The sequence below is a fragment of the Micrasema longulum genome, unplaced genomic scaffold (genome assembly GCF_059751315.1).
Source record: "Micrasema longulum isolate JH-2025_06_02 unplaced genomic scaffold, ASM5975131v1 h1tg002380l, whole genome shotgun sequence".
Taxonomy (NCBI): Eukaryota; Metazoa; Arthropoda; class Insecta; order Trichoptera; family Brachycentridae; genus Micrasema; species Micrasema longulum.
The window spans coordinates 47,197-70,083 of NW_028279530.1; the positions used below are offsets into that span (position 1 = coordinate 47,197).

Here is a 22,887-nt window from a genome sequence, read left to right on the forward strand (position 1 = left end):
ATTTTTTATGGGATACGCAAAATATGAAAACACGAATTACATATTTAAATTTATTTCAACAGAGAGGGAAAAATTACGATACAAGCATTTCTTAATTTTTTTTTATTTATTATTTATTTATTTAGTTCTATGTATTACATAGTCTAATATATATTTACAACACAATATTTACATCTATACTTATTCTAACATTATTTATCACTATTATACACTTAGTATCCTAATTTATAATATTAACTGTTTCATATGTACATTTTCATTTATTATATTCACTATTTACACTATTTACTACCTAATATTTTTCACATATATACTTTTTACATTTAATTTTAAATATATTTACATTAATTTCATTTTTATGCTTTCTGGCATTTCTTCAAATAGTTGTATTCCCTTGTACATGCGGCAGTTCTGGGACATTGCTTTTGATTTCTTTTCCAGTCTTATATTTTTAGATCCTCTTGTTGCATAGTTATGAAAGAACTCATAATCAAACACTTATTACATGTTAAATTTTTTATATTTAAATAGTACACGCCATTCACGAAGGGGGTGAGGAAAGGCAATAAGAAAATGCATAAGAAAAAAAAATGGAGATACTAGAAGAAGAAAAGAATCAGGTTGTGGTCCCGTGGCTAGTGTCGCGGACTCACGGAACAGATATCCGAGAACCCCACTCCGCCCCAACTCGAATACCATTTTCACCATATTGTAATAGTGAGTTTTTTAAAACCCATTTAAAATGGCCCTCAAAATTTTAATATTTAGGCACATATTTTGATTTGTGTTATGTTCACAACGTTTTTTTTAATACAACATTTAAAATACTAAACATACTTACATAACTAATAAATTAAAATAATAAATAAATAGTAATATTATAATTTTCTCAATGAAAAAAAAAATTTTTTTATGTACCCATAAAAAAACACGAAAGTAGATCTTTATTTATTTACGGACATTGTCCATTTATACAATTCATAGGGTATTAATATTACAATATAAGAATGGTTCAAAACATTCAAAAATGTGAAAAGAAGCATTGACAAACATAAGGGACATCGAGACAAGATCTGGACTATTTATTAAGTGCTCGATTAAATCGTTGTAAACTTAAACAAAAAAAAATCTTTTTTTTTTGTTTATCTTAGCTTATGCGTATAGAAAGCCCTTATAATTTTACAAAACACACTCCTCTATATCGCTTTAGAAAAGATTCAAAATATTGATGATGTACTCGTATATCATTTATCAATCTTTAATTTACTCTTTTGCAAATTCCCTTTATATCACATTAGTTATTTAGCCTTTTTACCTTTGATATTATGCATTATATTTATGGTTATTGTATACACTAAATTATAATATGTATTTTTATGTAAAGAAGGTCCATTACATCATTTAGGAGTGGTTTAAACTTGAAAAAGACGTGTGGACAATAACTTGATAATCAGTGACTCATTAAAAGCCGTGTTAAGTATATTTAATGTTAATTTTCTAGTGAGGAAGTTCGGTGGTATTTAAAAAAAATGCTTTTTAAAACACTTCCTTCCAAGTCGATCCCTCAATGCCGAGGATCATGATCACCATCAACACTTCTGATTAGTCTGTTCCACTCCAGTCTGTCCTCAGCCCGACGAACTGACTCATCAAATATTAGCCCTGTAGCCACCTTTATTTGGTTAGTCCATCTAATAATAATAATAATAATAATGTTTGGATAATTTATATAGCGCCATTTTTTGCGAAAATCACCTCAAGGGCGCTGTACAATAAATCAATATCCCAACACGTCTTGCAGCCACAGAGCGCATGGACGGTGGGATTCTAGTTCCTCGTCTCCAATAATGATATATTACAATTATGATATATATGAGCTAGATAACAGAACGTTTTGCAGCTACAGAGCGCATGGACAATAAGAAATCAAGCCCCTATTTACATTTTTATTTTGAATTTTTTTATTTGACAATGAAGTTTAGAGTTTAAGTGATATTTTAAAAACAAAATAAAACGCAAATTTATAAAATTAGATGTTAGATAACAACAAGTCTTGCAGCTACTGAGCGCATAGACGTGTGAAATTCTAGACCCCATTTACTAAATTTAGATATTTGATAGTTGATAACATTTACATAATATGATAAAAATAATATGATAGCTAACATCACAAAAAGTCTTGCAGCTTCAAAACGCATCGACAAAATGGAATTTCAACAACATAAGAATGATTTAAAAAAGTTAATAAAAAAACGCAAGAATAATACATTGAGCAAAGAACTAGTAAGTATAATTAAGTGAACATGCAACAGCACAAAAAATAAAATATAAAAAAACTAAACAAAGATAGCATTCCTTAACTTATTATTAAGGTTAACAAGACAATAGACGATACTCAAACTCAAACTCATATGGGATTCTACCCCGGTTTCTCCTACCTTCAACTCGGCCAGACATTATCGCCTTTTCTAGATTGTCTGGCTAACGACTAGCAATATGTCCAAAGACAGACAGTATCCTTCTTAAACACACCACTGATAGACGAGTTGTAATATGGAGCTCTTCCAGTATCGATGCATTCGTCCTTCTGGCTGTCCAAGGCACACGCAGCAGCCTTCTCCAACACCACATCTCGAATGCATCGATCCTCTTCCTCTCGTTTGCACGCATTGTCCACGTTTCGGCCCCATATAGGAAAATGGAGAATACCAGGGCTTCCATCAACCGCTTTTTTGTGTTTATTGATATACCTCGATCTTGCCAAATCTTCTCCAAATGGTTCATTGCTTCTTTGGTCATTTGAACCCTGCGACCAATCTCAGGTCTGCAACTGCCGTTGTTGGAGATTAGCGAGCCGAGGTACAGAAAGCCATCTATCAGTTCGAGGTATTGCATCTGTCTTGTCTTTAGGAGACTGCCAGCTCTGTCTACAATCATTAGCTTTGTCTTTCTTTTACTTTTCAAACGTAAAAAAGAAAAATGTTTTTACGTATCGTTTAGTCATTGCTTTATATATTTTTTAAATACTCCACGCGCGACATCACTAGTTCTCTTCGATTGATGGTCCCAATTTGTAGGATAGCTTCCCGGAAACCAAAAATCTGATCTTTCCAGCTGTTAGTTATATCTGTTAATTTATTGTTTTTATAAATAAAGATAATACTATTTTACACTTATTTGTTTATAAATTTGTATAAACCACTTAATTTTTTTAATTACACTTCGACCGGTTTCGAGGTTACTACCTCATCGTCAGGAATTTAACTAACTTATAATTACACGCGTTGCTATTTATATAGTAAAATATTGTATGAAAGAGACAGAAAATTGAAAGAAAGAATAGGAATAGGGAATAGTTTTAAAAGAGGACTCGAAGTTCAATTTAATTGATTATTTATTATTTGAAGTTTTTGATTAATGACTTTACTTATTTCTAATCGTTCTAAATTATCTAAACGAAAACCATTTTTATTGACATGCAAAATTTCTACACACGTTTCTTGATTAAATTCATGGTTTTTGGATATAAGATGATTTGCGAATTCTGAAAAATTATTATTACTCAGACATCTTATATGTTCTTTGATTCTAACTTTAAATATACGTGAAGTTTTTCCAATATAGAAACTTACGCAATTTAAACTTAAATTTAAAGTCGAAGTCTAATTAAAAAAATTAAGTGGTTTATACAAATTTATAAACAAATAAGTGTAAAATGTCATACCACAAAGTGAAAAATATTTTTGATAACAATAATATAATATTATTTATTTATTTCGACGGCTTACGCCTTTGACAAAGTATAAAATAATATTGAAAAACAATAATAATGAAACAAATCACCTGAACACAGTATAGAAAATTTAGATACATGAAGTAAGGAAATTATAAAGAAAAATTATTTAAGAAATGATAATATAGGTACTTAGCAAATTAACAATAAAGGGTTTAAATATAAAAAAAGTATTGAAGTAACAGAGGCGATGTATCATAGCATAAACAGTAAAACAAGCATAACACTTAGTACATTTTTATAATTTAGAAAAGAAGTGATTAAAAAGTAATGATTTTAATTAGTACTAAGATAATGATATCTATATATAATCTCCACCAACAAGCTATATAAAGTGGCTTGGTGGGATTTTAGTTAAAGTAAAAATATGAAAATTGAAATGTTAAAACTAAAAAAATGTATATTAAAAAAAACTCACCCACCATCAAATACGTTACTACAGTATCTCTGTTTGAATCACGTCTGAAGAAACATCTCATTTCTCTTCCTTAATCTCTCCTCCTTTCGTCTTTCCTCTTCTTTCCCATTAAGTAGCAGTCTTGATTTAAGGTTATTTATATACAAAAACAGTTATTTCTAGTTTGTACATCTTTAGCCTTTTTATATTATTTTCTATTAAATATGTTTTGTAACTTGAATTATAAAAATAACACTTTTATTTTATTAGTTGGTTGAAAGAAATTGCTATTTGGTAATATTGCCCACCAGTGTACAATTAACATTATGTAAAAAAAAATTAATTAATAAATAAATAAAAATATTTTTTATCCACCGGACAAATAATAATGTTGACAAAATAGTGTGCGTGAATGGGTTCAACGCACCGCAGTAGGTACTGATTACAAGGGCGGTCTACATAATAGCATACATGTGTATATGGGTACCTAGTACCTACTGGACAGGATGCCCCTGAGACGGGCCCTAAGGTCCTGAGCAGTAGGGCAATGCAGCGAGACGCCCAGAAGGTGTGAGAGTACCTACTCAAATCTTTTACCCAATGCGTCCGATTTTGGAATGCGCATAAAATACGAATTGTCGGAACGGATTACGCGCACTCATAACGTGGACAAACGGAGAAGTATAAAAGAGGTTTCTTTTTGTTTATTTTTTTTAATTAAAAAATATTTTAGTTCTTATTATTTATTTTTATTTATGCTTTATTAAGTTAGTTCATAACATCTTATTTTTTTAATCAAAATTTCTCAATAACATATTTTTTCAAATTAGTTTGAAATATTTCAATTTTTCGATTTCCTTTATTTCTTCAGGTAACTCATTGTACAGCTTCAATCCCTTGTGCAATGAGTTTTGAGAAATTTTTTTTCCTCATTGGTAATCTTATCTTATTTTTACCCCTTGTTTCAAATGTATGACATTGTTGGTTAAATTTTATTATTGTTTTCTTACTCAAATATTTAAATTTTTAGACCATTTCCTGAAGTCGTGAATAACTTAAGTTCGAAAAATGGAAATTGAGTGGTGATGGAGTGGGATTTGAACCTCGGACCAAAGCCCGTGAGTCCACAATACTACCACGGGACCACAACCCGGTTCGAATTCAATAGCAATAAAAAAATATTAATTGTGTATTGTTTTGTGGAAAATTAATTTAAAAAATACTAATGTCTTAAAAAGTATATTTTTTTAAATAGGACGATGTGAATTTACATCATGCTATAATTCACAATTACTTTATAAAATTTGATATTTTTTACATTAAGTTATACTACAAAAGTATGAAATCTGACGTTTTTGCTCTACATTTTTATTGTTGAAAAATTTGAATATAAAACTTGGTAAAACTTAGAACAGAATTTATAAACACAAGCGGTAAAAATTTCAACAGACGTAAATCATAGACATAAGGTGATTTTTTTATCGTGAAGTGTTAGGAGCGTGGCAAATGCAATGGACCATTTTCGGGAATGTTTGAAATTAAACATTAAAAAATATTTTTTATGCTACTAATAACTACAATATTTCTTTACCCGAAAGTATTTCATAGACTCTTATTAATTTAAAACTGTGTATAAAATCATCGTGATATTTCCCTTTTGTTGCATCGATCCGTTGAGGAAGATTGCTCGCGTTGAAATTTTTTAATCGAAAATTATATAAATTTCTAAGACTTTTACGGCCGTTCGGATGCGCATTGACTTTGACGATTGATTTTTTGACGACTGTCGTTCGCTCTCTGTCGACGTTTCGGATCGCATCGGACCATAATCCTGATGATAGAATCTGGCAATACGATCCGAAGCGTCAGCAAAGAATGCAAAGGACACACGGACAGACTTAAAAAATACGAAAGTATTTATGATTAAAAAAAAAAAAAAACTTTTTTTTTATAAAATATTTACATAATAGTCTTAAGTTAATGTCCTGCTGAGTTGTATATATACAACTCGTCGGCAGGTTCTTATAAATTGCTTCGATTATTCATAGTTAACATAAATTAACAACAATTTTACTTGAAAAACATTACATATTATACCATATTTTATTACATTATAAAAAATTAAAAACTGTCACTAATATAAAAAACTTTCTTACATGAACCATTATTTGAGCATACGTCTCACTCGTGTATTTAACTCATTATTTTTAATATTGTTTGGTACATATTTTAGGTATACTGTATGGCAGTTTTCTTTTGCCATATTTATTGCAATATCTAGGAACAGCTAGCCCTTCCATACTAGTAAACCTGGTGTAGTAATCATGTACCAACTTGTGTTTATACTCAGAGTGCGACGCATACTGACAAATTAATTTGTACCAAAATAGAGCCCTAACTGATAATTTATTTACAGATTTAAACATCAATGATATTGAAATATGGTGTCTATGGCGATATACATCTTTATGTAGTAGCAATTTGATCACAGCAATTTGCAAAGTTTGAATAAAATTAAGATCAGTTTAGCTTTTAATTATTTGTACCTAAATATTTGGATTGATGAAAATTTACATCACGATGCATCAGTGGCGAATGGTGATTTTATTTACAGGTTAACTAAAAAAAAAAATCATATAATTGTACCTACATAGAAGGTACATACTATAATGTAAGTAATATATACTATAAATTGATATTTTCTGTGGTTCTGTGTGATACAACAACTCTCATCCATGAAATCAACTTAAACGATATAACTTCGTGATATATTATATTATATCGATATATTATCCATAACTTCGATACATTATTAATTAAAAAATAAATAAAAAATACCACCAATAATTCAGTCGTTATTAGGTATTCAATTTAAATGTCGACTGGCCGAATTCTTTTAGTAATTAAAAGTCATAAAAACGGCCACGTCGAGCGCTATATGTCCTGTAATATGACGCATGAAAGTAATAATGGTCTTATGTCAAAAGTACCATCTCAAAGAAAAAAAGTCCTTAAGAAACAATGTTTGAAATACTGTTTTCCAAATCAAGAATCTTTAAATAATTTGAGTAATCTGCAAGTTTAATCTAGGAAAAAAAACCCGCTCTGAGGTTAAGACATTCAAAATATAGTATCCTTATTTGTATGAAAAAATGAGCTGGAATAATCGGTTAGTTTCTTGGATCACCGCAGGCGCTGGGGGGCTTTATTAATATTTATATTTAAATTAGGGTAAAAATACGAACGGTGGAAATGATTTCAAATAAGCGTTAATTATTTATTTGTTTTTCTGTTAATAAAGTTACAATAAAACATCATCATGGTTAGTCAAATATAATGGTAAGCTGAGCATAATCGCTTATATACACGGTTCGCCCCTGCGATGCATTTAAGGAAAACATCGGATCGGACCCATGGTTAATATCCTTAAGCAGTATAAATACATACCTCGGTGCATAATATAATACATATGTAGGTACTCGTATGTATTTTTGACCACAAAGCATCGTATCTAGTACCTGTAAAAATTCTTTTATTTTTAAATGCATCTACCTACATTATCATTACTCCATTAAAATAAGTAGTTCCCGTCAGTCTAACACAACACCAAGTTTTGAGGCATAATTTAATTAACATATTACAACAGAGATGAATAACGTTTGAGAGAAGGTAATATAGAAGTCTAGGCATCTACAAGGCTTATGACCTGTCATTGGCTGGTTTGAGTGGCCACTTTACACACTGTAACATTCACCATTCTGCCCATATTTGAACATCTTTACTTCACAAACTTCACAAATATCAACAGATGAAAGACTTAAAGAAAGGGATATATATGTTTAAATATGGGCAGAACGCTGAATTTTACACAGTGGCCACCATAACCAGCAAATGACAGGTCATCAGCCCTGTAGATGCCCAGACTTCTATATTACCTTCTCTAAAATGTTTTTCACCTCTCCTGTAGTATGTTAATATTAACAGCTTTCCAAGTAGTTGAATTCAGTCCTTGTCTACACAAATTTGGATAAACTTAAAATATCGATGTATAATTTAATTATTAGATAAGGTATTTTTTAACTGTAAGAAAGCTGCGTTGGGTTTACTGTGCAGTGTCGTTTGCACACTTTTTCGACGTTTTGTATCGCATTATGGCGTCCATTATCGGGGTTCATGATATTTGTGAAGATATATCTGTGGCTAAGGTCTAAAAAGGTAAATGTTGAGTAAATCACAAGATTACGGCAGAGTAATTTCGGAGCCATTTAACAAACTATTTTAAACTTTTTTCAATAAAAAATCACTACCATATACTAACAAATTACAACAGGGATGGGTAACACCTAATAAAGAAAGGGATTTTGGAAGGCTAGGCCTTTACAGGGCTTATGACCCATCGTTGGCTGGTTTAAGCGGCCAATTTACACACTGTGTAACATTCACCATTTTGCTTATGTTTGAACTTCCATATTTCTTCAATTCTTCCATCTGTTAATTTTGTGAAATTAAAGAGATGAAACCTTTATTGTTGTGAAGAGATTAATTTGATCGAAATATTTCACATACTAAAACAAACAATTGGGCCGTACATGGTTGTTATTTGTTAATCATAATGACTCTCTATGGGGTAAAATTTAGTCTTTGGTCTATAAACATTTAGACAGTCTCAAAATATTGTCATAAAACCAACTGGCACAAGAAGAAGTTAAAAAAATAGAATATTGTTTTCAGGCGTTGTCTAGTATGTGAATCAATTGTGACAAACATTTATTTACCAAAAAACAATAAAGAATAATACATTCAAAACAATATGATAAATTGTACAAATTTATTTACAGACATAATCAAATAAACAAAATGATAGAATCATTAGAAGAAAATTAGAGACTTAGTTTATACAGTAAAAAATTAAAGTAATAAATGTTATAGTTAATTTTATAAGTTCTCGATTGAATTGTAATAAAAAAGTACATAATAAGCAAATTAAAGTATGGAAGGAAAGCAGATAGATAAGAAAATATTCTTTTTTTTTTTCTTCGATAATTTTGGCGGTGAGTTAGGTTTACACTATTTTGGTAACAAAAATGTCAGAATAAGGTCTCATGGAAAGATATCAGATGCGTGCATTCAGTAGTACCTATATATGTCCGTACTCAGTGCGACCAGTAACCATGACATCCTGTGCACGTCTTTTTGTCCTTATATTCGGCCCTCAAAGCCGTCCCCAAGGGAAACCGGGCTAACTCACAAATAATAAAAAATAAAAAAAACACTAAGCGCTGTTTTAGAGAACTTCCTTGAAGGGGAAGTTTCAATTACAAGAAGTATGGTATGTTTGAAAATGACCAAGATACGCTGCGGTTTGAGAACCAATCTAGTGCCATATGCACCATTAGGTTCGGAAATTGAATAAATTTAATGAATGCACTTTTGCGGTCTGCAAACACATGTTTTTTTCTGAATTCACACGGCACTGTAAAATTAGGGTGGATTGACATTTATTATATTCTTTTGTATTTATTTAAAATTTAATCAATGGCTACTCGGCTAGAAATTGGGCTAAGGGAAATCGAGTGGCAATTTCTTGGTCTTGTGGTGTACTGGTTATTGCGTTTGCCTGAAATTTACTATTGTGTGGCTGTGGTGAAACACGAGTCTTCATAGGATACAAGACTTGATATGTCTCTCTTATTTATTTAAATTATCAAGTTGTATTTTTTGTAATCTTCAAACGGACATTTTCACACCGGACAAATTTCAATTTGTGTAAATATGCTGGATATTAATCATCATCATTCTCTTTCCGCACCTAATGGTGCATAGGGCACTGCATTGGTACACCAATCGCTGTTTATCTTGATCACTTTTGTAACATGAAGGTAAGATGATCAGAGACTACGAAATATTCTTGTGAGAAAACACCCCTTTAAATAAATATTTCATATTAACCATGTCGGGAATCGAACCTGAGACCTCTTGCGTGGTAGGCGCATGCACTGACCATTACACCCCGAGGCCGACAAAATACAAAAAATATTTATCCTTGCTATAAATATGCTAATTAAAATAATGAAAGTGATGCCAATACCAGAATAAATCTGTTTTAATGTTTTAATTTAAGAAAGAGCACGAGAATATAACTTATAACAAGGAAGACAGAGACGCTGTAAAGTTACAAAAACAGTAAAAGAAATTCTTTCAATCAGTCGGTTATTGGCAGTGAAAAGGAGTGCGCGCTGGTTAAATGACCGGCGTATTTATGATTTTAATTTATTTTGGTATAAAATGCCTAAATTACATTACAGTATTTATAAATTATGGAATAGGAATTATTCAACAGTATGTGACTGTTATTTTTTCAAATGTCTGAACTTCAGAATAACCTGTCTTTTGCTTGAGGTAAGACGATGTAACATCACCGCTTGTAAAGGTTTTTTTTTATCACAGCCAATAAATAAAATATTAAAATAATAAATACCAATTAATTTGATATTTTGTCGAGACATGCGGATTTTTAAAATAATGTGAAAACATGTGATACTACACGGTAGGCTTGTGGTTTGCACGTGTACGTCATTCTCTAGTCCACGTGAATGTGCCGTATTGTTTTGACCACAAGATGCACTTTTTTACTCAAAAAATTCAACAAAAAAATTATCTAATGGGCCGATGCGTCTTATCGTCTGCAAAATACGGTACTTATATTTTTAATTATGTTGTCATGTTTAATGCATAAAATTGACGTATTTTTTTATTTTTCACAGGATGGAAGCTGGTGGCAAATCGTCCTAATTTAATTTCGGAAAAAAATGTGAGTATTTTTTTTTACATCACAAAAGAAGATTATTTTTTCAAGTGTTATAAATGTTAGTAAATATTTGTACATATTATCTAACCGACTTTTTTATATCTACCAGTTTCGAGACGTATCTGTCTCTTCGTCAGGACATTAATTACACTAACAAGCAATTCCCACCGTACACTTTCATGATAGTAGTTACATAAAAATACAAAACTAACGTGCTGATAGGACACACGGTATTACAAGCTAACACCAACGTGGACTGATTATAACAATAATGAAAATTATTTATCTTGTGGGAACAGTAGTTGTATCGTCGTATAATGGGCTATATTGAAAGGTTATTTGATTACTGAATGAGGAAATTTAATGGTTTATTTTATTAGTTAGTAGACAATTCAACTTCACTCTTTTTTCATGTATCGTATTATCAGCGCCATGATTTATTAAATTTTGCATATTGAAATTATTCCGTACGTGACGTCTCAAGTTCTCATCCGCTTCTTCTCGGTCAGTTTTGCCGATTGGTCCGTTGAGTTACCGTAAATTGGAAATCTTTCACAACTCTTTCATCATTGGTTGAATCATAATGACTAATGAATTTAAGATGATAAAGAAGCTTGTATACCTTTTAATCCTGTCGACAGAAAAAGTAAAAAATAAGTGCCAAAAAACAAGGTTGTTTTATTTCTTTTATTTTATTTACTAATTTTTTATTAAAAAAAGAAATCTTTGCGTTCTTGTGATTGGCCCAAATATTTTAATTTCGGTGGCCATTTTCAACGAGTTGTAAGTAACTCACTACCAGAAAATGGAAATCAATTTTAAATTGTGGTAGAGTGAGGTGCGATCCCCGGATCTTTGATCCATGAGTCCACGACACTAGCCACGGGACCACAACCCGAATTACACATTTTTTTGTTTATATATATAACGTGTCGGCCTTGTGGTGTAATGGTCAGCGCGTTTGCCTACCTTGCGACAGGTCTCGGGTTTGATTCCCGACATGTTTGGTATGAAATATTTATTTAAAAGGGTGTTTATACACTAAAAATATTTCATAGTCCCTTGACTAGTACCTGAAGCGTGAGACTGATCATCTAACCTTCATGTAACAAAAATGATCAAGATACGCTGATATTGGTGTACCAATACAGTGCCCTATGCACCATTTGGTGCGGAAAGGGAACGATGATGATGATATATATTTTAGTTATATTATTTGTATCCATTTTAATTACCACAAAATGAGTGCTTCAAATAAAAATATTTTTATAACTGTCTCGAAGATGTTGCGTAATCGATAAAAAAATTACTAAATATTAGTTTTCAATAATAATACATATATTTTATTTTTTTTAATGTTATTCAAAATTGTCTTCTTAGTTTTTTTCAACTGGTTCAAAGTATTTCTAATACCTAATTATCTTTTTTTATCGATAATTCTATAACTGGTAATATTTTATTCTTTTATATAGTTTATATTTCTAGACTTTCTAAATTAATCATATTGTTTTTAATGCTCTGTATTACTTATGCTTACATGTATATTTAATTGTATTTGTAACTAATATGTAAAAGGCACTAAGTGCCGTTTATTTCAATTTAAAAAAAATATTTAAAAAATGTAATAGTTTACTAGTTATTTCAAATTTGTAGATTATATTATCACTCATCTTTAACTACTATTATTAATTTATTCTGTTTTTTATAAAACGACAATATAATTTAAAGAGCAAATAGTAATCTAGGTGTATGCGTTGCATACGATATAATTAAGCTCACACGTTATCTGGTAGACTTTTGATTTTATAAAATGGTGTTTTATATGGTATTTATTTAAATAGGTACTAAAATTTGTATAATACTTATTTTGGTTTTAAAACTCGTTTAACCTGATGCCGTAGTGATAGAAAGACTCTATTCCAACATAATATTCGTATTATTTATTAAATGTGCTTTAATTTGTTAAGTGTACTCTTAACATTATGTATCAACGTATGTATTATGTATCAACTCTCACTGCCTCCACCTTCCATGGAATCATTTCTCTACAATACCGCAGAGTGTGTGCGGACCAACTACTGCTTTACAAAATTATGACAGGAATGGTTGACTATACAGAGCTGATTGGTTTAATAATAATACATGTGCCAGCCAGGATTTGTAGACGGTACCACCTGTTTCATGTACCAATAAGTAAAACATCGTATGTTAAAAATGCTTTTTTTCGTAAGACTTTTTCAGTGTACAATACAAAATTTAAAAATATACATTACACAAACATCACTCTGTCAGATTAAAAATTTACACTTAAAATGCATTATGTAACTTAGTAGACATTATAATAATAAATATGTACATCTCCCTTCCCCTCCTTATCCTCTCTTTAAGCATTCTTGTCCTAATCCCGCCCAATTTACAGTAACTTAATGTTCTTAAAATAAATATTTTTAAAAATTCTTTGATTATTGAGTACATGAAAATAACATTTTTATATGTATAAATTATATGTATTTATTTGATACGTAATATATTTTCTTTACTAACTTTGTATACTATGTGGAAATCTGTTAGTAGTTCTGAGTTTATACACTATATCTGTTTGTTTACTAAATATGTATGTGGAACTGTTGATTTCCCAAATAAAAAAATAAAAATATAAATAAAATAAAATAAAATAAAACATTCTATATATTTGTTTGTAATTAGACACCTGAGCCTTAATTTTGATGGGAAGATAAAGGTGTCATACCTTCACCTTGACGGCACGGTTGAAGATAAATTATCTCTAGCGACTACGAAGATACACTACCGATTCCCCACCTTCAAGTTTTGGGTAGGTACATCGATTTGAAACAAGGAGAAGCGTACGTCACGGTACACATATCTACGCACTAAAATGACATAGTTTCAAAATGAGATCATACTTGAAGATAAAATTCTTCCAACCGATTACTAAGATACGCTTTCGATCCCCCCACCATCAAGTTTTGATGTAAGTACATCGGTTTATATCGACGTATCTAGAACTCCTCCATACTTTTATCTACGCATTAAAAGTATTTAAAATTTTGTTTCACCGAGAAATTTTTCTTTAATTACGATTTACTTAAATTTTCAATCGTTTTAAGGTTGGTACTATTTTTCTTAAAAGCCCATTAAAAATGTGAGAGAGAAATAAGTATATTTTGAAGTCGAATTAAATGCTGGCGTAACTCTCAGTATCGGAAACGAGTGGCTAGACGCAAAAAATAATATCGCTAGATTCTGCCCGATTAACACATAAGAGTAAAAAAGTTGCCACGTTAAAAAAATAATTAGTTATTTTTATTTTTCGGTCTTTTTTACTATCTTCCGGAGTGTACGTATCAAGACGGCTGTAATCGCTCGGTAGATAAAGTCAGACGATCGTTAAAAAAATTGTGCTACGATATAATAAAGAAATGTTGACAAAATGACTGATTATTTATAATACTTTTGTTGTATACCGATTAAAACACAAGAGCTGTCAAAAGCTTCTAAATATTCAATTAATTCTTTGAAATGGCATCCGGTTGATAAAAATACAAATACTTTTGTCGATTGGCCGATAATTTACATAAATTGATGTTTATCTATGTGTTTCAAGGTATACTATATTCAAGGATATGTTGAAGATTCTAATGAGAAAATTGTTTGAAAAAACTTTTTGATAAATTGGTTGAAATTGAATAGGTATTTTTCAAAAAGGCCTACGTCAAAAAAGATCGTTTGTAGAAAAACAGTTATTAGTGTTTTATTCCTTTTTTCATAACATCAAGTAAATTATTTTATATAGCATGTCAAATAAAATTTTTGACTTGAGTTATGCAATCCGATCACATAAATAAAGTTTGGTAATTTGCCATCATAATTCTTAATTAAAACAAGGATTTTCGAGGGCATTTTGAGGAAACAAGTGATTTTTTAAAGCCTTTCAGTATCGGATTTAGTGAGAGTAAGTGAACAAATTTTCTCTCTGGTTATGCAGATTTCAATTGTGATTACAATGGCATTCTTACTTCGAAACATAAAAAAAGTATTTGGGGCTCAGAAAAATCACTTTTCAATATTTGGAATGATAAATATTTTAAATGGACAGAGCACATACAATATATAACAAAAAGAAATAGGAAACTTTCCCATATTTTCAAGTCAAAACGTAACATCTTATCCCTAATTAAACTTAAACAACTATTTATATTTTATGTAACTCAATTATAACTTATGGCATAATAGGATGGGGAGGCACGAATAAATCATTATTAAACCTCTCGAATCTGCTCAAAAGTCGATTATTAAAATAATTTTTAAAAAGCCGTTAAGGTACCCTCGTAAATGAATCTCTGCCTTAAAACAGGTTGTACCTTGTTAGGCAGACTAGACACAATCCAGAGAAATATATTACCTAAGTATGTATTTAGTATATAAAGAAATTTAAATTTTTATTAATAAACCATCATAATTATTATTATTATTAATTTAACAAAAAAACCTATCTACCTATCTGTATTTTTTTGTGAAGTGACATAGCTAAATCCTTTATTTCTGTGGGTGGGATTTTTGTGATTTTTTCACTTACTTAGAAACAACCAGAACATCGAACTCAGGCCCTCAGCCGTGGTAGACAAATGCACTCACCACTGCACTACAAGGTGGACTAATAACCACTCGATTTAAATGTTCAGGATTTTTACTTATCGAGTTGAAAGCACTCGTCCAGTGTAGATCCACATCTATTTCATAACTGTATTTGTCACCCTTTACCATATTCTTCGTAAATAACCTTCATAAAACAAATAATTTTACTACTTACTAATTACTTTTTAAAAACTTGTTAATAGACTACTAAACTAAGCCAAAATTAAGAAAAAAATATTTTCCCATATCGTTTTATCGTTTTATCAGCGCAATGATTTTTTATTGTTTTGTAATTTTGAAATTACCCTGCGTGCGACGTCATTAGTTCTCTTCGGTGAATTCTGCTGATTGATTAATTGGATTAACAAAACAAAACTTTATTATTGGTTAGTTCGGGAGAGCTAGCTACGTCATTCAAAGTAGTTCATTATTAAAAACATTTTTATTATTTTGTCATACATCTTTAAGGAACTTCGCCGAACAACTGAATGCTCTAATTTTTACCGCGCGTAAGAAAATATTTTTATATATTTAATTTCCAGTGGCACTGAACTTCTTCATTGTTGAAACAATGTAGTGCCTTGTGCTTTACTAGATGTACATGGGGAAAGTATAGTGGGGATGATTGAATTTACTTAGACTTTATTTTTAGTAAAACCCTTTATTTTATCGCCAAGGATTTACCCAAATGAAAATCGTATTAATGTATTTGATATCATAGATGTCAGGGATGACTTTCTTTTTCTTTCCGAGTTTCAATAATAATGTTTTATTGTTTATGGGAAAATAAATAAAGTAATTGTCATTTATTACAAATCTCCACCACCGTTTATATCTTCCAACAAAAAAATCTATGAAGTGCGCCCAGCCCCCAGCCCGTTCTCAGTGAACGATGAAACTAGCCTTTTACCTCAGCTTGTTACTCCATAAAAAAAAGTATCAATATTTTACATCTTTAACCCAGTCAAGTTTATTAGTACTAAAACAAGCTTGCATAAAATAATCTTTGAAGATTATTTGACATTTACTCAACCCGATTCATGTAAATAAATAATAAATATTTCATGTCAACCATGTCGGGAATCGAACCCGAGACTTCTCGCATGGTAGGAAAATGCGCCGACCACTACACCAAGCCCGAAAAATATTCAATATTAATATACAATAATGGTATAATGTTTATTAATATTTGTTTTTAATTTTGAATCGGCTTGTGATCCTGTGTCTAGTATCACGGACTCACAGATCAAAAGTCCGAGGCTCGCATCCCGCTTTACCACAACTTGATTCCCATTTTTTAAAAGTCTCTTAAATAAGTATAATTTTAAACTCGTTGAAAATGACCACCAACATTTTAATATTTGGGTAAATCTTAAAAATCCAAATATTTATTTTTCCTGAAAAAACATTCAATCATCATTTCCCTTTCCGCACCTAATGGGGCATAGGGCAATGTATTGGTACACCAATTGCAGCGTATCAATATAATTTTTGTGACATGAAGGTAAGGTAATCAGTCTTACGCTTCACTTACCAGTCCGGGACCATGAAATATTATAGTATAAAAAAACCCCTTTAAATGCAGCTTTAAATCCAAAATAACCCGCCAGATCGTAACCCGACAAGTATCGGCACAGCAGCTTACGGTGCCACGCCGAAAGAACTACTATGAAGATAGAACAATGGGGAGTGTAGTATCAAAACTGTTTAATTTAATACCTGTTGAATACCTAGAGAAAAAACCTAAAAACATTAAAAAAAATAGTAAAAAATTAAAATCAGAAAGTGAAACTTAAGTGTGCATATAAATATTTTTTATTCTTCATCTTTTATTAAGCCCTGTACTTACCTTTCATAAATAAACATAAAAAAGTCATGTTACCCGCAGACAAGCCTCGGCTTTGCGGGAACAGAAATACAATTATGTATGTTATTTTATTTGTTAAAATAAATAAATATTTAAAAAAATAAATTATAATAATAATAATTTCATGTCAACCATATCAGGAATCGAACTTGAGACTTCTTGCATGGTCACCACTTTTATGTGTGTGTACATTAATATTTAATGCCAATCCATAAGGGCTTTTGTAAGCCTGTCGATTTTTATTTCATTTTTTAAATTATTTTTTATATTTGTTTATTTTTCCATACATATATTATATTAAAATACACTATGGAAAACTATATCTTAAAATTAAGCTACATATAACATGAATTGGAAAAAATGCCAACAAAGACTTCAACGTCTGAGCGTGGGCCATTCCTTTTTTAATTATTAAAAGTTAATAGCATACATATATGGTATGACATGAACATGAAAAAAATAAAAGAAAAAGAAAAGAAAAACTAAATGAACATAGCTGATATTCCGAAAACATGATTTATTTGCAGCTGATCTTCTTCTGATTCTTCCATGCTGATCCAAAAACTTAAACCTACTTTAAAATGTACCAGCGATTTGATGTTTTGTAGTTCCTTGGTTAGAAAATTGAAGGATCCTGGACCAACATGTGATTGAATTGATAAAATAATAATAACACAAAATACCCGGGTCGAAAGGGTAAATAACATGTGATACGTCGATATTTTTATGAGGGTTATAAATAATATACCAGAAGCCGAATCTGTACTTACCTTTAAAGGTGAAGGATTGTATGGTTAGTGGGAAAAAATGAGTATTTACACATCGGTGGATATTCAAATACCGTGATGAAGTATGTTTTTATAACACTGGAATGTAAAACAAACATATTACTAAGAATGACATTTATAAAATATTTGAGGAAATATTTATTGATCTATTTCACAAGTGCAAAAACAACAGAGGAGGATTATGAAAATCCAGATTTAATCAGGACATTCAATTTTATTTTTTTAAAAAGAGAAATATTTGCGTTTTGATTATTTACTCAAATATTTTAATTTTAACTCTTGTGTGGCTGTGGTGTCACACTAGTCGACATATTTATTTTATACTTTTACATTTTTGTATTCTATTTTTTGTACATTGGGGTGTCCCGTGCCGAGGGAAACATTTTATAATAAGTGAAACATGCCTTAAATTGGTTATTTAACATAGTTAACATAATAATAATAAAAATACGTAATTAATCTAATCAACCTAATTATCATTAACATCAATATTTTGAGTTTGTCCAAATTTTTGGAGACAAGGACTGGATGCAACTCCCTGGGGAGCTGTTTATATTAACATACTACAACAGAGATGAAGAACATTTAAGAGAAGGTAATATAGAAGTTAATGCATCTACAGGGCTTATGACCTGTCAATGGCTGGTTTAAGTGATCACTTTACACACTGTGTAACATTCACAATTCTGCCTATATTTAAACATCTGTATTCATTCAATTCTTTCATCTGTTGATGTTTGTGAAGTTAAAGAGCTGAAACCTTTATTTATGCGGGTGAGATTCATCTAATTGAATTATTTCACCTACATACTAGGCAACGCCTGAAAATATTATTTTTTCGATTTCTATACTTCTTCATGGACCAGGTAATTATTCATTAATATTTTGAGTATGCTCCATGTTTTTTTTTCAAATGCCTGATCTTTAGAATATTTAGTCTTTTACTAGTGGTAACACGATGTTATACCACCGCGCACAAAAGGATTATTAACCACAGTCTTTTAAGAATTAAGACCATTTCAAGTCGTAAATAACCAGAGCTTATTTTTAATTTATTTATTATTTTTTCACACATGTACGCCCAAGGGGTGTCTACAAAAATAACAAAAGTGCAAACCACAGAGTAATAACGAGCAATAGCTGTAGAGCCGCCCAAGCGGATAAAAATAATTCTAGGATTATTCATCACGAATTTAGTTATACATACAGCAAAACAATGGACCGTAGGTACTCAGGTCGAGAATCGCAAGCACTGCGAAGAAACCGCCCGTTACACGTGTGTTTATTTTTATTTTTATATGTAGTTGCATTATTCTTTTACCTTGCTTGTAATGTACAAGGTTAATACTCGTATATACTTCAAAGCGATAGTTATTTATTTGTTTACTTAAAAATATTTCATTTTGAAAAACTTCATTTCGTTATTTTATGTAAGGATCAGTAAGATGTTTCGGCTGTGACCTGTTTCAAGAGGAAACCACAGAAAACTCGTCAGAAGAAGGCGGACCGTTGTTATTCGTCAACAGATCTTCCGATCCACCTGAACAGAGTTCGGCATTTGGTGTCCTGCTATCATTGATACCTTTTATTGCCTTCACTATATCTGTCATGTTTAATGATACCTCTCTTGACAAGTCCTTATGACTAATCACTACATGCACATCGTGTAAATCCTCATTTAGACTTCTGCATCGCGCCTCCAGTTGCATTCTCTGCAGACTAAAAAAGGGGCAATGCATCAATAGATGGGAGACATCTTGGAGAGTAACATCATCGCATGGGCAAGTGTTGATCTCAGATATTTTGAATCTGTGTAAATAACTCATAAATCCGCCATGTCCTGTCAGGATTTGTGTAAATTCGTATCCTGCACGCTGCAATTTCCTAAATTCAAAAGCATGGTAAATAGATGGAAAAAACATTTTTGTTACCTTTCCTGTGGGTTCTGCTAAATAGCGATCATGTTACACGTGTGTTAAACAAATAAGCAAACTAAAATTTTTGAACGCTTTTGTTTTATACAATAGAGCGAAATGGCATATCTATAAAAGTAGCGCGTCATAACTGTGAGTGAACAAAAAAGTACACTTAATTTTACTAATCTTACTTACCTACCTTTTATCCGGTCAGGTTTTTTAGTACTAAAACAAGCTTGCAGATTACAAATATTGTTTGAAGATTCTCTATTTGGAAACTAGTATTTCGAACTTTCCGATGGACTAATTTTCTGTTTGACATGTGGCGTTCGAAGTGGTTGTTTTTAGATTTTATTAATTTTAAAAGTAATCGGACAGCGCTCAGTGTTGACATTTAAATTATAGAAATATATGCTGAATTTCTTTGTAAAAATTTTTAAATACGCTTTTATTTATTTATTTTATTAGGTAAACAAACAGTATGTAAACAAATATAACCTATTTCTTTGTACATTTTTTTATTTTTTATTTAAATCTTAAAGTAGGGCACACATATCATACATATTGTTATGTGTGTTCTAATAATAACATTGCAAATATATTTAATTTATAAATTGTTTATCACATTTGTCTTGACCATTATTTTAAATTTTGATATGTTTTTTTCTTCATAAATATTTTTTTCCATTTCGTAATACTTTTTAATTGCTTTAAATAAAATTGAATTTTGTGACTTTGCCTTTTTCCTAAATGGAAGTCTAATTTTGTTCTTTTCTCTAGTATTGTGATCATGCTGGTTCCGATCAATTTTTTTCCATAATTCTGTTTTTTTATTAGAGTTTATAATTTTATGAACAAATATCATTGTATTGTAAAATATTATTTGTTTATATGTTAATAATTTCATTTCATTTACCATCGACTTTACCCTCGAGTATCTGTTTTTTTTCAAAATGGTTCTAAAGGCTTTATTTTGTAATACAGTTAGTTTATCTATGTTTTCTTTGTTTGATAAAAATAAAATGCTACTACAGTAGTTAAAGTGTGGTTCAATAATTGCTTTGTAAATAGTTTTGCAAGAAACCTTATCAATAAATCTTCTGATCCTTCCCAAAATTGATATTTTTTTTGCAATCTTATTTATTACCATCTTAGCGTTTTGGTGAAATGTAAGTTTTGAATCCAACATTACACCTAAATATTTAATTTCAGTGACTTCATTAAGTTTTTCATTTTCTATTACAATTGATGGTGTAATTTCTATTCTTTTGTTTCCTATATTCATATATTTAGTTTTGTTAACATTTAATTTTAATTAATTAATTTTTAGCCACAGTGATACATTATTAAGATCATGATTTAGTCTGTCCATAATTAGTGTAAGAAACTCATGCACACACCAAAAAAATTGTTTACAATTAATACAATAATTTAAATTATGTTCAATATAATAAATGTAAAAGAAACGAAATGTAAACATATGTACGTAATAATAAAGTTAAATATCTGCTTCTCTCAAAATTTCTATAATTTTTTACCTAAATTTACATACATTGTCACAAAAAATATCAGCTTCGGTAAATATATCGTTATATTGGTCGCATATTCTAGGTATTGTAGATTGTTTAAAATAGTTTGTTGACGCGTTTTCAGTGTAAAACAGAAGATTTTGTCTCGCCGGTCTAGATGGCACACGAAATGGAAGTCTTTCAAGTAGGTTAGAAGAATCAATTTTATTATGTATTAATTTGAATAAAAGTAACTGAACTTTTGGACAAGTGTTGTATTAAAACGGTGTTGAATTAAGTTACGTAAATCGCGAAGCTAATAATAATTTCTGTTTGAGTTGTTTTTTATAGAACCACATAAAAAATAGCAATTTATAATTTTATTCTTTACATATTATGTACTTTTGTGTAAGTAAAAATTAATGATTTTTTTTTAGGTTACCTATACAAAAAATCTTCGCTTGCCGCTGAGCACTAACTACTTAAAAAAATATTGAATCTTGGTTTAACAATGTTCGGGAAACTTAATTAATATTTTGAATACCAAAATCCTTAAATTTCTGTGCCCGAATTCAGAATTTGTGGTAGACTCCATGACTCATCTTCTAGTTTGTCTCCTGTAACTCAATCACAAAAAACTATCGACGTGCTAATAAGCGACGTGATAACAATTTCTCACCATGGTTGTTTATCGTATTCACGATCGCAATGGAACATTCGTGAACACCTAATATTAAATGTCAAAATATTTACATTTCGCGACGTATAATCCTGCTGCGCAATCGCATGTTTGAATTTCATGGGTGAAAATATGGAAAATATTCCAAAACTGCAATTTATTTATTTTTTATTTATCATGCTATTTATTGCATTTAGCCAGCGGTTAGCAAGCCAAATGTCAAGAAAAGCAGTCGCCATAGTAATTGTAATTTAATTTCCACTCTTTTGTATTAGATACTCCTTACTATTTTACAAATGCAATGTATTGCATAATTTTTTATAGTAAACGCCGATTTTCCGCCAGTGAACTGTATTTATTTACGAGGAAAACAAAAAACAAACCGACATGAGCGTTGACTTAAAGATTACACATGCGTTGGCTTATGACTGCGATAACTTAAGCATGTTTATTATTGTTCATTATGATTGCTCAA

At 30.4% G+C, this 22,887-nt stretch overlaps 1 protein-coding gene across 1 annotated transcript in view; it reads left to right on the plus strand.

Annotated features, from left to right (window-relative positions):
- Positions 1-10,952: 10,952 nt before the first annotated feature.
- Positions 10,953-22,887, plus strand: part of LOC148272316 (uncharacterized) — a 130,764-nt gene continuing 118,829 nt past the window's right edge. Inside the window, exon 1 of the mRNA XM_088240210.1 lies at positions 10,953-11,001. The gene's annotated coding sequence lies outside the window, so the exon portion shown is untranslated. The remainder of the gene's footprint in view (positions 11,002-22,887) is intronic.